This window comes from Lissotriton helveticus, chromosome 12, assembly GCF_964261635.1.
Source record: "Lissotriton helveticus chromosome 12, aLisHel1.1, whole genome shotgun sequence".
NCBI classification, from domain to species: domain Eukaryota; kingdom Metazoa; phylum Chordata; class Amphibia; order Caudata; family Salamandridae; genus Lissotriton; species Lissotriton helveticus.
In genome coordinates this window covers 139720068-139735622 of record NC_136073.1, presented here as the reverse complement: position 1 = coordinate 139735622, position 15555 = coordinate 139720068, and the positions used below count along the sequence as shown (strand labels likewise).

The window sequence follows — 15555 nt, the reverse complement described above, 5'->3', positions numbered from 1 at the left end:
GGGTCCGTGCGCTGGGGACGGGGCTCCACCGGTTCCCGGGGAGGCTCTCCCCAGCCTGGCTAGGGTTCGGAAGGTGGGACCGGAACCGGGGCTTGAATTCCATCTGGCCAGGCCCCGAGGGTGCTGGAGCCCCCTGTCCCGCAGGCCACCAGTGGGTCCGTGCGCTGGGGACGGGGCTCCACCGGTTCCCGGGGAGGCTCTCCCCAGCCTGGCTAGGGTTCGGAAGGTGGGACCGGACCCGGGGCTTGAACTCCATCTGGCCAGGCCCCGAGGGTGCTGGTACCCCTCCGTCCAGCAATCCGGCCGGGGGTCCGGGGCGCCCAGGACGGAGGGTCCACCGGGGGCCCAGGGGAGGCTCTCCCCGGCCCGGCATAGGGTTTGGAAAGCCGGGACTGGGGCCGGGGACCGGGCCCGGGGCTTGAGCCCCGTCCGGCAGGGCCCAGTGGTGCGGGAATCCCCCCTCCGTCCTGCAAGCCGGCCGGGGGTCGGAGGTACCCGGGACGGAGGGTCCATCAGGGCCCGGGGAGGCCTGAAGCCCCGGAGCCCTGCAGCCCCAGAGACCTGCAGCTCTGCAGCCCCCGGAACCCTGCAGCCCCAGAGCCCTGCAGCTCCGGGGCAGGCAGATTGGCGTCCTTTTGGTCCCGGCCATCTGGTCGCCCCTCTCGCCTCGGCCATCTGGTCGCCCTGGAAGTCATGATGAGGTGCCATTCGCCTCCCGGATCCCAGCGAGGGCTCCAGGAGGTCGGGTACTTTCGCGCCTTGGGTCCCCTCTGTCACCTTGTGTGCACAGATTGCAAGAAAGTCAGGTAATTTCCCTCCGGATTACTAGGGGGCAGGGTATGCCCGGACACCCCTCCAAGGCTGGTGGTTCTCTGCTAGGGGGACCAGATGGGCTATGCCTGGGTAACACCTCCCTAGGCCACCCGGGGCTTCCTTCCTCCAGGCCAACGGCTTGTCAAATTGCCCAGGACGGGCTCCATGGCTCTTGGGCAGTCGTCCCCCGGGTCTCCAGGCCGATGGCATGTCAAAGTGCCCAGGACGGGCTCCATGCGTCCCGGGCAGTCGTCCCCCGGATCTCCAGGCCGACGGCATGTCAAAGTGCCCAGGACGGGCTCCATGCGTCCCGGGCAGTCGTCCCCCGGGTCTCCAGGCCGACGGCATGTCAAAGTGCCCAGGACGGGCTCCATGCGTCCCGGGCAGTCGTCCCCCGGATCTCCAGGCCGACGGCATGTCAAAGTGCCCAGGACGGGCTCCATGCGTCCCGGGCAGTCGTCCCCCGGGTCTCCAGGCCGACGGCATGTCAAAGTGCCCAGGACGGGCTCCATGCGTCCCGGGCAGTCGTCCCCCGGGTCTCCAGGCCGACGGCATGTCAAAATGTCCAGGACGGGCTCCATGCGTCCCGGGCAGTCGTCCCCCGGGTCTCCAGGCCGACGGCATGTCAAAGTGCCCAGGTTGGGCTCCATGCGTCAAGGGCAGTTGTCCCCCGGGTCTCCAGGCCGATGGCATGTCAAAGTGCCCAGGACGGGCTCCATGCGTCCCGGGCAGTCGTCCCCCCGGGCATCCGCCGCTCCCTTCTCCGGGCCGACGGCAGGTCAGATTGCCCAGGACGGGCTCCATGGGTCCCGGGCAGTCCTCCCCTGGGTGTCCGGCGCTCCCTTCTCCGGGCCGACGGCATGTCAAAGTGCCCAGGACGGGCTCCATGCGTCCCGGGCAGTCGTCCCCCGGGTCTCCAGGCCGACGGCATGTCAAAATGTCCAGGACGGGCTCCATGCGTCCCGGGCAGTCGTCCCCCGGGTCTCCAGGCCGACGGCATGTCAAAGTGCCCAGGTTGGGCTCCATGCGTCCCGGGCAGTCGTCCCACGGGTCTCCGGGCCGACGGCATGTCAAAGTGCCCAGGACGGGCTCCATGCGTCCCGGGCATTCCTCCCCCCGGGCATCCGCCGCTCCCTTCCCTGGGCCGACGGCAGGTCAGATTGCCCAGGACGGGCTCCATGGGTCCCGGGCAGTCCTTCCCTGGGTGTCCGGCGCTCCCTTCTCCGGGCCGACGGCATGTCAAAGTGCCCAGGACGGGCTCCATGCGTCCCGGGCAGTCGTCCCCCGGGTCTCCAGGCCGACGGCATGTCAAAGTGCCCAGGACGGGCTCCATGCGTCCCGGGCAGTCGTCCCCCGGGTCTCCAGGCCGACGGCATGTCAAAGTGCCCAGGACGGGCTCCATGCGTCCCGGGCAGTCGTCCCCCGGGTCTCCAGGCCGACGGCATGTCAAAATGTCCAGGACGGGCTCCATGCGTCCCGGGCAGTCGTCCCCCGGGTCTCCAGGCCGACGGCATGTCAAAGTGCCCAGGTTGGGCTCCATGCGTCAAGGGCAGTTGTCCCCCGGGTCTCCAGGCCGATGGCATGTCAAAGTGCCCAGGACGGGCTCCATGCGTCCCGGGCAGTCGTCCCCCCGGGCATCCGCCGCTCCCTTCTCCGGGCCGACGGCAGGTCAGATTGCCCAGGACGGGCTCCATGGGTCCCGGGCAGTCCTCCCCTGGGTGTCCGGCGCTCCCTTCTCCGGGCCGACGGCATGTCAAAGTGCCCAGGACGGGCTCCATGCGTCCCGGGCAGTCGTCCCCCGGGTCTCCAGGCCGACGGCATGTCAAAATGTCCAGGACGGGCTCCATGCGTCCCGGGCAGTCGTCCCCCGGGTCTCCAGGCCGACGGCATGTCAAAGTGCCCAGGTTGGGCTCCATGCGTCCCGGGCAGTCGTCCCACGGGTCTCCGGGCCGACGGCATGTCAAAGTGCCCAGGACGGGCTCCATGCGTCCCGGGCATTCCTCCCCCCGGGCATCCGCCGCTCCCTTCCCTGGGCCGACGGCAGGTCAGATTGCCCAGGACGGGCTCCATGGGTCCCGGGCAGTCCTTCCCTGGGTGTCCGGCGCTCCCTTCTCCGGGCCGACGGCATGTCAAAGTGCCCAGGACGGGCTCCATGCGTCCCGGGCAGTCGTCCCCCGGGTCTCCAGGCCGACGGCATGTCAAAGTGCCCAGGACGGGCTCCATGCGTCCCGGGCAGTCGTCCCCCGGGTCTCCAGGCCGACGGCATGTCAAAATGTCCAGGACGGGCTCCATGCGTCCCAGGCAGTCGTCCCCCGGGTCTCCAGGCCGACGGCATGTCAAAGTGCCCAGGACGGGCTCCATGCGTCCCGGGCAGTCGTCCCCCGGGTCTCCAGGCCGACGGCATGTCAAAATGTCCAGGACGGGCTCCATGCGTCCCAGGCAGTTGTCCCCCGGGTCTCCAGGCCGACGGCATGTCAAAGTGCCCAGGACGGGCTCCATGCGTCCCGGGCAGTCGTCGTCCCGGGCGTCCGGGCCTGGGAGCTCCGGTGGTCCTCACCGTGCCTGAGGCCCAGCCGGGGTCCCCGAGCCCTGCCCGGCGTGGGCAGGCAGCAGCCCTACCACGAAGGCTCGGGGTGGGAAGCAGGGAGTCCTTTCGTTCCCGGCCACCTGGTTGCACCTTTCCCCTCGGCCATCTGGTCGCACGCAATGCTATCCAAAAGGGCGACCAGATGGCCAAACCTCCCTGGAAGTCCCTATGAGGTGCCATTTGCCTCCCCGATCCCAGCGAGGGCTCCAGGAGGTCGGGTACTTTTACGCCTTGGGTCCCCTCTGTCAACTCGTGTGCACAGATTACAAGAAAGGGGGGTAATTTTCCTCCGGATTACTAGGGGTAAGGGTATGCCCGGACACCCCTGCAAGGCTGGTGGTTCTCTGCCAGGGGGACCAGATGGGCTATGCCTGGGTAACAACACCCGGGGCTTCCCTCCTCCAGGCCAACGGCATGTCAAAGTGCCCAGGACGGGCTCCATGCGTCCCGGGCAGTCGTCCCCCGGGTCTCCAGGCCAACGGCATGAGCGAGTGCCCAGGTCGGGCTCCATGCGCCCCGGGCAGTCGTCCCCCGGGTCTCCAGGCCAACGGCATGAGCGAGTGCCCAGGTCGGGCTCCATGCTTCCCGGGCAGTCGTCCCCCGGGTCTCAAGGCCGATGGCATGTCAAAGTGCCCAGGATGGGCTCCATGCGTCCCGGGCATTCCTCCCCCCGGGCGTCCGTCGCTCCCTTCTCCGGGCCGACGGCAGGTCAGATTGCCCAGGACGGGCTCCATGGGTCCCGGGCATTCCTCCGCTGGGTGTCCGGCTCTCCCTTCCCCGGGCCAACGGCTTGTCAGAGTGCCCAGGATGGGCTCCACGGGCCCCGGACGTCCGGGGCTCCCTTCCCCGGGCCAACGGCATGCCAGAATGCCCAGGACGGGCTCCACGAGTCCCGGGCGTCCGGGGCTCCCTTCCCTGGGACAACGGCTTGTCAGAGTGCCCAGGACGGGCTCCACGGGTCCCGGGCATCTTGGGCTCCCTTCCCCGGGCCAACGGCATGCCAGAGTGCCCAGGACGGGCTCCACGAGTCCCCGGCGTCCGGGGCTCCCTTCCCCGGGACAACGGCTTGTCAGAGTGCCCAGGACGGGCTCCACGGGTCCCGGGCATCTGGGGCTCCCTTCCCCGTGCCAACGGCATGCCAGAGTGCCCAGGACGGGCTCCACGAGTCCCCGGCGTCCGGGGCTCCCTTCCCCGGGACACCGGCTTGTCAGAGTGCCCATGACGGGCTCCACGGGTCCCGGGTATCTGGGACTCCCTTCCCTGGGCCAACGGCATGCCGGAGTTCCCAGGACAGGCTCCACGGGTCCCGGGCGTCCGGGGCTCCCTTCCCCGGTCCGACGGCTTGTCAGAGTGCCCAGGACGGGCTCCACGGCTCCCGGGCGTCCGGGGTTCCCTTCCCCGGGTCAGCGGCATGTCAGAGTGCCCAGGACGAGTTCCACGGGTCCCGGGCAGTCCTCCCCCGGGCGTCCGGGGCTCCCTTCCCCGGGCCGTCGGCAGGTCAGAGTGCCCAGGACGGGCTCCATGGGTCCCGGGCAGTCCTCCCCCCGGGCGTCCGGGGCTCCCTTCCCCGGGCAGACGGCAGGTCAGAGTGCCCAGGACGGGCTCCACGGGTCCCGGGCAGTCCTCCCCCCGGGCGTCCGGCGCTCCCTTCTCCAGGCCGATGGCAGGTCAGAGTGACCAGGACGGGCTCCACGGGTCCCGGGCAGTCCTCTCCCGGGCGTACGTGGTTGTCCGACAGATTCGGGCAGATGTGCTTTTACGAACCGGATCGGAGTCGGCCCAAATAATAATAATAATAATAATAATCCACATTTGTAAGGCGCACAATCGCCCGTAAGGGTCTCTAGGCGCTAGGGGCCGTTGGGAAGATTAAGCAAGCTATTGCCCAGAGTCACATGGTGCTGGGCTAATCTGCCGCCGGTGCCGGGGATCGAACCGTGATCCCCAGATTCCGGAGTCAGCCGCCCTAGCCGCGGCGCCAGCTATTGCCCAGAGTCACATGGTGCTGGGCTAATCTGCGGCCGGTGCCGGGGATCGAACCCTGATCTCTGGGATGCTCGAGGGTTACTACGCGCTCTACAAAAACCTTAAATAAAAAAATCTCCAGATTCCGGAGTCAGCCGCCCTAGCCGCGGCGCCAGCTATTTCCCAGAGTCACCTGGTGCTGGGCTAATCTGCCGCCGGTGCCGGGGATCGAACCGTGATCCCCAGATGGGGATATCCCAAAAATCTGGCATGGATACGGCCCGCCAGGACTGGTTTGGGCACCCCTGCTATAGTGGTTAGTACTCTGCGTTGTGGCCGCAGCAACCTCGGTTCGAATCCGAGTCACGGCATCGCGGGTGGCAATGTCATGGCAGTTGGGTGATATTTTTTATTTGCAATATACAGAGTATTATTATTTTTTAAATAACACCTGTCCCAAACACTTTGTTTTCTTTGATTTGTGAAATTGCCAGCTTTAATCATGAGAAGTCATTTCATTATGATGCCACAGCTGTGGGGCAGAAGGGACAGGGTGTTTTAATACATGCAATGCTTACTTTTAATGTACTCTTGGATGTTGTAGCCCGTGTAATTGTGCAGAAATCGTTTTTGAGGAATGCAAAAACATTTCCTTGTGTAATAATACCTTTTCCGTGTGATTGACTTGGCCGGTTAGCTCAGTTGGTTAGCGCGTGGTGCTAATAACGCCAAGGTTGCGGGTTCGATCCCCGTACCGGCCAGTATTTTTCACAATTAAAATAGAAAAGTCATGCATTACAGTACAAGACGTTTAAAAACAACGTATAGGTTGTTTGTTTATTCTGGTCATTAACTGGGCTCTGATGGCTGATGTTTGTTCAAGGGTGAGTGTTGCTAGTACCATGTAAAGGGCACTGTGGTCTAACAGCCCCCAGCCTCCCTCTCCTATGGCTGGACGACCAGCCCGCTCCTTGGGTCTCTCAAAGTGCACTTTTTGAAGCCCTGTTTAAAGCTGGGACGCATCAACTAAAGGTGACACTTTCTCTCCAAAAGTGACAATTTCTCGGCTTCTCGTTGGGGTGTCCAGAGGTGACGAGAGGTGAAGGAAAGAGCACATGGGTTATGTAGGCATCATTAAATTGTCTGCTATGTATTAGTGATCTTTAACATCGTTACACTCTTGTTTAGTTTAACGTATGTATAGCACACTCGTCCACCCGTGTAAATATTGCAAAATGAATACAGATATGTACACCTAATGATATACGTTTGTCGTGACCCTCTTTGTAATTTTTCCATACCATGTTCAGGTTTTTCTTTCTCCATTTTCTTGTCGGTAGTAGCTGGATAAATATTTAGAGACAGAAAAGTATGGAGTGCCTCACAGTGATACCAACACAGAAGGTACAATTGTTCCAAGTGAGTGGAAATAGGCGCTGTGGCTTAGTTGGTTAAAGCGCCTGTCTAGTAAACAGGAGATCCTGAGTTCGAATCTCAGCAGTGCCTTGTTTTTACACAACCTCATACAAGACTTTTTGTTTGATTAAAGACTCATTGTCTGCAAACACAATTTCTCCTATTATAATTATCCTCATGTACACAATGCTCCTCCTTAAAACCTAAAGATGTTTCGGGTTTTTACCTGCCATTGTAATGTACCACCAGCCACCAGTATCTTTAATTTTCAAAGCCAATCAGTTTGGTTTTGTGACGTGAAAAGATGTTTTTAAGCTTCGCTCGCTTCAAAGTACAACCTAGGCAGCAGTAATGCAAGCTTCAAACAACAGGTGCAGCACAGGCAGCACCTGAGTACCATTGCATTACTGACACTGTTACTGAAGAGGCAGAAAAGGTTCAAGCTTCAGTGCCTCAAGAACAGGCAACGCAAGGGCAGCAGAGTCTGATGGATTGTGAGAGCTTGGAAAATGACACTGTGTGCTGCGTGGAGCTAAAAATGCTGTATCCATAGTACTGTGCCAAGTTTTGGAGGCCACATCAGTGATATTGTGTTCTCTTAGGGAGACTTCACGTGAGGTTCTGGAGGCCTATTCTGAAATATTGTGTCTGTCCCGGGAGACTCCTACGGAGTATTGTCATGTGCATCACACCACACACGAAACGTCATGTCCAGTTCTTCATGGCTTACCAAGAGGTTTGATACTACTCTTCCAATGTTTGAATAACATAACGCTTGAGGTGTAAAAAGGAGGGAGCGGTCCTAGCAGAGTAGGACTGGAGGGCAGTCTGTGTTGGTTTGTGAACATCCCAGTCAAAGAGGTGAAATGTGCAGCATCTGCCTCAAAACACATACACTACATATAAGACTCTCATGACTGACAGTGTCACCTGATTTGAACTATAAAAGTCACATACATCATGGGCCTGAGTAGCCCAAGTAGCTCGCCGTGATCGTATAGTGGTTAGTACTCTGCGTTGTGGCCGCAGCAACCTCGGTTTGAATCCGAGTCACGGCATCGCGGGTGGCAATGTCATGGCAGTTGGGTGATATTTTTTATTTGCAATATACAGAGTATTATTATTTTTTAAATAACACCTGTCCCAAACACTTTGTTTTCTTTGATTTGTGAAATTGCCAGCTTTAATCATGAGAAGTCATTTCATTATGATGCCACAGCTGTGGGGCAGAAGGGACAGGGTGTTTTAATACATGCAATGCTTACTTTTAATGTACTCTTGGATGTTGTAGCCCGTGTAATTGTGCAGAAATCGTTTTTGAGGAATGCAAAAACATTTCCTTGTGTAATAATACCTTTTCCGTGTGATTGACTTGGCCGGTTAGCTCAGTTGGTTAGAGCGTGGTGCTAATAACGCCAAGGTCGCCCCCGTACCGGCCAGTATTTTTCACAATTAAAATAGAAAAGTCATGCATTACAGTACAAGACGTTTAAAAACAACGTATAGGTTGTTTGTTTATTCTGGTCATTAACTGGGCTCTGATGGCTGATGTTTGTTCAAGGGTGAGTGTTGCTAGTACCATGTAAAGGGCACTGTGGTCTAACAGCCCCCAGCCTCCCTCTCCTATGGCTGGACGACCAGCCCGCTCCTTGGGTCTCTCAAAGTGCACTTTTTGAAGCCCTGTTTGAAGCTGGGACGCATCAACTAAAGGTGACACTTTCTCTCCAAAAGTGACGATTTCTCGGCTTCTCGTTGGGGTGTCCAGAGGTGACGAGAGGTGAAGGAAAGAGCACATGGGTTATGTAGGCATCATTAAATTGTCTGCTATGTATTAGTGATCTTTAACATCGTTACACTCTTGTTTAGTTTAACATATGTATAGCACACTCGTCCACCCGTGTAAATATTGCAAAATGAATACAGATATGTACACCTAATGATATACGTTTGTCGTGACCCTCTTTGTAATTTTTCCATACCATGTTCAGGTTTTTCTTTCTCCATTTTCTTGTCGGTAGTAGCTGGATAAAAATTTAGAAACAGAAAAGTATGGAGTGCCTCACAGTGATACCAACACAGAAGGTACAATGGTTCCAAGTGAGTGGAAATAGGCGCTGTGGCTTAGTTGGTTAAAGCGCCTGTCTAGTAAACAGGAGATCCTGAGTTCGAATCTCAGCAGTGCCTTGTTTTTACACAACCTCATACAAGACTTTTTGTTTGATTAAAGACTCATTGTCTGCAAACACAATTTCTCCTATTATAATTATCCTCATGTACACAATGCTCCTCCTTAAAACCTAAAGATGTTTTGGGTTTTTACCTGCCATTGTAATGTACCACAAGCCACCAGTATCTTTAATTTTCAAAGCCAATCAGTTTGGTTTTGTGACGTGAAAAGATGTTTTTAAGCTTCGCTCGCTTCAAAGTACAACCTAGGCAGCAGTAATGCAAGCTTCAAACAACAGGTGCAGCACAGGCAGCACCTGAGTACCATTGCATTACTGACACTGTTACTGAAGAGGCAGAAGAGGTTCAAGCTTCAGTGCCTCAAGAACAGGCAACGCAAGGGCAGCAGAGTCTGATGGATTGTGAGAGCTTGGAAAATGACACTGTGTGCTGCGTGGAGCTAAAAATGCTGTATCCATAGTACTGTGCCAAGTTTTGGAGGCCACATCAGTGATATTGTGTTCTCTTAGGGAGACTTCACGTGAGGTTCTGGAGGCCTATTCTGAAATATTGTGTCTGTCCCGGGAGACTCCTACGGAGTATTGTCATGTGCATCACACCACATACGAAACGTCATGTCCAGTTCTTCATGGCTTACCAAGAGGTTTGATACTACTCTTCCAATGTTTGAATAACATAACGCTTGAGGTGTAAAAAGGAGGGAGCGGTCCTAGCAGAGTAGGACTGGAGGGCTGTCTGTGTTGGTTTGTGAACATCCCAGTCAAAGAGGTGAAATGTGCAGCATCTGCCTCAAAACACATACACTACATATAAGACTCTCATGACTGACAGTGTCACCTGATTTGCACTATAAAAGTCACATACATCATGGGCCTGAGTAGCCCAAGTAGCTCGCCGTGATCGTATAGTGGTTAGTACTCTGCGTTGTGGCCGCAGCAACCTCGGTTCGAATCCGAGTCACGGCATCGCGGGTGGCAATGTCATGGCAGTTGGGTGATATTTTTTATTTGCAATATACAGAGTATTATTATTTTTTAAATAACACCTGTCCCAAACACTTTGTTTTCTTTGATTTGTGAAATTGCCAGCTTTAATCATGAGAAGTCATTTCATTATGATGCCACAGCTGTGGGGCAGAAGGGACAGGGTGTTTTAATACATGCAATGCTTACTTTTAATGAACTCTTGGATGTTGTAGCCCGTGTAATTGTGCAGAAATCGTTTTTGAGGAATGCAAAAACATTTCCTTGTGTAATAATACCTTTTGCGTGTGATTGACTTGGCCGGTTAGCTCAGTTGGTTAGAGCGTGGTGCTAATAACGCCAAGGTTGCGGGTTCTATCCCTGTACCGGCCAGTATTTTTCACAATTAAAATAGAAAAGTCATGCATTACAGTACAAGACGTTTAAAAACAACGTATAGGTTGTTTGTTTATTCTGGTCATTAACTAGGCTCTGATGGCTGATGTTTGTTCAAGGGTGAGTGTTGCTAGTACCATGTAAAGGGCACTGTGGTCTAACAGCCCCCAGCCTCCCTCTCCTATGGCTGGACGACCAGCCCGCTCCTTGGGTCTCTCAAAGTGCACTTTTTGAAGCCCTGTTTGAAGCTGGGACGCATCAACTAAAGGTGACACTTTCTCTCCAAAAGTGACGATTTCTCGGCTTCTCGTTGGGGTGTCCAGAGGTGACGAGAGGTGAAGGAAAGAGCACATGGGTTATGTAGACATCATTAAATTGTCTGCTATGTATTAGTGATCTTTAACATCGTTACACTCTTGTTTAGTTTAACGTATGTATAGCACACTCGTCCACCCGTGTAAATATTGCAAAATGAATACAGATATGTACACCTAATGATATACGTTTGTCGTGACCCTCTTTGTAATTTTTCCATACCATGTTCAGGTTTTTCTTTCTCCATTTTCTTGTCGGTAGTAGCTGGATAAAAATTTAGAGACAGAAAAGTATGGAGTGCCTCACAATGATACCAACACAGAAGGTACAATTGTTCCAAGTGAGTGGAAATAGGCGATGTGGCTTAGTTGGTTAGAGCGCCTGTCTAGTAAACAGGAGATGCTGAGTTCGAATCTCAGCAGTGCCTTGTTTTTACACAACCTCATACAAGACTTTTTGTTTGATTAAAGACTCATTGTCTGCAAACACAATTTCTCCTATTATAATTATCCTCATGTACACAATGCTCCTCCTTAAAACCTAAAGATGTTTCGGGTTTTTACCTGCCATTGTAATGTACCACCAGCCACCAGTATCTTTAATTTTCAAAGCCAATCAGTTTGGTTTTGTGACGTGAAAAGATGTTTTTAAGCTTCGCTCGCTTCAAAGTACAACCTAGGCAGCAGTAATGCAAGCTTCAAACAACAGGTGCAGCACAGGCAGCACCTGAGTACCATTGCATTACTGACACTGTTACTGAAGAGGCAGAAGAGGTTCAAGCTTCAGTGCCTCAAGAACAGGCAACGCAAGGGCAGCAGAGTCTGATGGATTGTGAGAGCTTGGAAAATGACACTGTGTGCTGCGTGGAGCTAAAAATGCTGTATCCATCGTACTGTGCCAAGTTTTGGAGGCCACATCAGTGATATTGTGTTCTTTTAGGGAGACTTCACGTGAGGTTCTGGAGGCCTATTCTGAAATATTGTGTCTGTCCCGGGAGACTCCTACGGAGTATTGTCATGTGCATCACACCACATACGATACGTCATGTCCAGTTCTTCATGGCTTACCAAGAGGTTTGATACTACTCTTCCAATATTTGAATAACATAACGCTTGAGGTGTAAAAAGGAGGGAGCGGTCCTAGCAGAGTAGGACTGGAGGGCTGTCTGTGTTGGTTTGTGAACATCCCAGTCAAAGAGGTGAAATGTGCAGCATCTGCCTCAAAACACATACACTACATATAAGACTCTCATGACTGACAGTGTCACCTGATTTGCACTATAAAAGTCACATACATCATGGGCCTGAGTAGCCCAAGTAGCTCACCGTGATCGTATAGTGTTTAGTACTCTGCGTTGTGGCCGCAGCAACCTAGGTTCGAATCCGAGTCAAGGCATCGCGGGTGGCAATGTCATGGCAGTTGGGTGATATTTTTTATTTGCAATATACAGAGTATTATTATTTTTTAAATAACACCTGTCCCAAACACTTTGTTTTCTTTGATTTGTGAAATTGCCAGCTTTAATCATGAGAAGTCATTTCATTATGATGCCACAGCTGTGGGGCAGAAGGGACAGGGTGTTTTAATACATGCAATGCTTACTTTTAATGTACTCTTGGATGTTGTAGCCCGTGTAATTGTGCAGAAATCGTTTTTGAGGAATGCAAAAACATTTCCTTGTGTAATAATACCTTTTCCGTGTGATTGACTTGGCCGGTTAGCTCAGTTGGTTAGAGCGTGGTGCTAATAACGCCAAGGTTGCGGGTTCGATCCCCGTACCGGCCAGTATTTTTCACAATTAAAATAGAAAAGTCATGCATTACAGTACAAGACGTTCAAAAACAACGTATAGGTTGTTTGTTTATTCTGGTCATTAACTGGGCTCTGATGGCTGATGTTTGTTCAAGGGTGAGTGTTGCTAGTACCATGTAAAGGGCACTGTGGTCTAACAGCCCCCAGCCTCCCTCTCCTATGGCTGGACGACCAGCCCGCTCCTTGGGTCTCTCAAAGTGCACTTTTTGAAGCCCTGTTTGAAGCTGGGACGCATCAACTAAAGGTGACACTTTCTCTCCAAAAGTGACGATTTCTCGGCTTCTCGTTGGGGTGTCCAGAGGTGACGAGAGGTGAAGGAAAGAGCACATGGGTTATGTAGACATCATTAAATTGTCTGCTATGTATTAGTGATCTTTAACATCGTTACACTCTTGTTTAGTTTAACGTATGTATAGCACACTCGTCCACCCGTGTAAATATTGCAAAATGAATACAGATATGTACACCTAATGATATACGTTTGTCGCGACCCTCTTTGTAATTTTTCCATACCATGTTCAGGTTTTTCTTTCTCCATTTTCTTGTCGGTAGTAGCTGGATAAAAATTTAGAGACAGAAAAGTATGGAGTGCCTCACAGTGATACCAACACAGAAGGTACAATTGTTCCAAGTGAGTGGAAATAGGCGCTGTGGCTTAGTTGGTTAAAGCGCCTGTCTAGTAAACAGGAGATCCTGAGTTCGAATCTCAGCAGTGCCTTGTTTTTACACAACCTCATACAAGACTTTTTGTTTGATTAAAGACTCATTGTCTGCAAACACAATTTCTCCTATTATAATTATCCTCATGTACACAATGCTCCTCCTTAAAACCTAAAGATGTTTCGGGTTTTTACCTGCCATTGTAATGTACCACCAGCCACCAGTATCTTAAATTTTCAAAGCCAATCAGTTTGGTTTTGTGACGTGAAAAGATGTTTTTAAGCTTCGCTCGCTTCAAAGTACAACCTAGGCAGCAGTAATGCAAGCTTCAAACAACAGGTGCAGCACAGGCAGCACCTGAGTACCATTGCATTACTGACACTGTTACTGAAGAGGCAGAAGAGGTTCAAGCTTCAGTGCCTCAAGAACAGGCAACGCAAGGGCAGCAGAGTCTGATGGATTGTGAGAGCTTGGAAAATGACACTGTGTGCTGCGTGGAGCTAAAAATGCTGTATCCATAGTACTGTGCCAAGTTTTGGAGGCCACATCAGTGATATTGTGTTCTCTTAGGGAGACTTCACGTGAGGTTCTGGAGGCCTATTCTGAAATATTGTGTCTGTCCCGGGAGACTCCTACGGAGTATTGTCATGTGCATCACACCACATACGAAACGTCATGTCCAGTTCTTCATGGCTTACCAAGAGGTTTGATACTACTCTTCCAATGTTTGAATAACATAATGTTTGAGGTGTAAAAAGGAGGGAGCGGTCCTAGCAGAGTAGGACTGGAGGGCAGTCTGTGTTGGTTTGTGAACATCCCAGTCAAAGAGGTGAAATGTGCAGCATCTGCCTCAAAACACATACACTACATATAAGACTCTCATGACTGACAGTGTCACCTGATTTGCACTATAAAAGTCACATACATCATGGGCCTGAGTAGCCCAAGTAGCTCGCCGTGATCGTATAGTGGTTAGTACTCTGCGTTGTGGCCGCAGCAACCTCGGTTCGAATCTGAGTCACGGCATCGCGGGTGGCAATGTCATGGCAGTTGGGTGATATTTTTTATTTGCAATATACAGAGTATTATTATTTTTTAAATAACACCTGTCCCAAACACTTTGTTTTCTTTGATTTGTGAAATTGCCAGCTTTAATCATGAGAAGTCATTTCATTATGATGCCACAGCTGTGGGGCAGAAGGGACAGAGTGTTTTAATACATGCAATGCTCACTTTTAATGTACTCTTGCATGTTGTAGCCCGTGTAATTGTGCAGAAATCGTTTTTGAGGAATGCAAAAACATTTCCTTGTGTAATAATACCTTTTCTGTATGAATGACTTGGCCGGTTAGCTCAGTTGGTTAGAGCGTGTTGCTAATAACGCCAAGGTCGCGGGTTCGATCCCTGTACCGGCCAGTATTTTTCACAATTAAAAGAGAGAAGTCATGCATTACAGTACAAGACGTTTAAAAACAACGTATAGGTTGTTTGTTTATTCTGGTCATTAACTGGGCTCTGATGGCTGATGTTTGTGCAAGGGTGAGTGTTGCTAGTACCATGTAAAGGGCACTGTGGTCTAACAGCCCCCAGCCTCCCTCTCCTATGGCTGGACGACCAGCCCGCTCCTTGGGTCTCTCAAAGTGCACTTTTTGAAGCCCTGTTTGAAGCTGGGACGCATCAACTAAAGGTGACACTTTCTCTCCAAAAGTGATGATTTCTCTGCTTCTCGTTGGGGTGTCCAGAGGTGACGAGAGGTGAAGGAAAGAGCACATGGGTTATGTAGGCATCATTAAATTGTCTGCTATGTATTAGTGATCTTTAACATCGTTACACTCTCGTTTAGTTTAACGTATGTATAGCACACTCGTCCACCCGTGTAAATATTGCAAAATGAATACAGATATGTACACCTAATGATATACGTTTGTCGTGACCCTCTTTGTAATTTTTCCATACCACGTTCAGGTTTTTCTTTCTCCATTTTCTTGTCGGTAGTAGCTGGATACAAATTTAGAGAAAAGTATGGAGTGCTTCACAGTGATACCGACACAGAAGGTACATTGGTTCTAAGTCAGTGGAAATAGGCGCTGTGGCTTAGTTGGTTAAAGCACCTGTCTAGTAAACAGGAGATCCTGAGTTCGAATCTCAGCAGTGCCTTGTTTTTACACAACCTCATACAAGACTTTTTGTTTGATTAAAGACTCATTGTCTGCAAACACAATTTCTCCTATTATAATTATCCTCATGTACACAATGCTCCTCCTTAAAACCTAAAGATGTTTCGGGTTTTTACCTGCCATTGTAATGTACCACCAGCCACCAGTATCTTTAATTTTCAAAGCCAATCAGTTTGGTTTTGTGACGTGAAAAGATGTTTTTAAGCTTCGCTCGCATCAAAGTACAACCTAGGCAGCAGTAATGCAAGCTTCAAACAACAGGTGC

At 52.2% G+C, this 15555-nt stretch overlaps 7 non-coding genes across 7 annotated transcripts; all 7 read left to right on the top strand.

The window, feature by feature from the left end:
• The first annotated feature begins 6797 nt into the window (after positions 1 to 6797).
• Positions 6798 to 6871, top strand: TRNAT-AGU (transfer RNA threonine (anticodon AGU)). Its single transcript has one exon. It is a non-coding gene; the product is annotated as a tRNA-Thr (tRNA).
• Positions 6872 to 8891: 2020 nt separating this feature from the next.
• TRNAT-AGU (transfer RNA threonine (anticodon AGU)) lies at positions 8892 to 8965 on the top strand. The gene has a single exon. It is a non-coding gene; the product is annotated as a tRNA-Thr (tRNA).
• An 896-nt stretch (positions 8966 to 9861) lies between these two features.
• On the top strand, positions 9862 to 9933 carry TRNAH-GUG (transfer RNA histidin (anticodon GUG)). The gene has a single exon. It is a non-coding gene; the product is annotated as a tRNA-His (tRNA).
• A 1061-nt stretch (positions 9934 to 10994) lies between these two features.
• On the top strand, positions 10995 to 11068 carry TRNAT-AGU (transfer RNA threonine (anticodon AGU)). Its single transcript has one exon. It is a non-coding gene; the product is annotated as a tRNA-Thr (tRNA).
• Positions 11069 to 12352: 1284 nt separating this feature from the next.
• Positions 12353 to 12426, top strand: TRNAI-AAU (transfer RNA isoleucine (anticodon AAU)). Its single transcript has one exon. It is a non-coding gene; the product is annotated as a tRNA-Ile (tRNA).
• Positions 12427 to 13097: 671 nt separating this feature from the next.
• Positions 13098 to 13171, top strand: TRNAT-AGU (transfer RNA threonine (anticodon AGU)). Its single transcript has one exon. It is a non-coding gene; the product is annotated as a tRNA-Thr (tRNA).
• A 2025-nt stretch (positions 13172 to 15196) lies between these two features.
• On the top strand, positions 15197 to 15270 carry TRNAT-AGU (transfer RNA threonine (anticodon AGU)). The gene has a single exon. It is a non-coding gene; the product is annotated as a tRNA-Thr (tRNA).
• Positions 15271 to 15555: the final 285 nt, after the last annotated feature.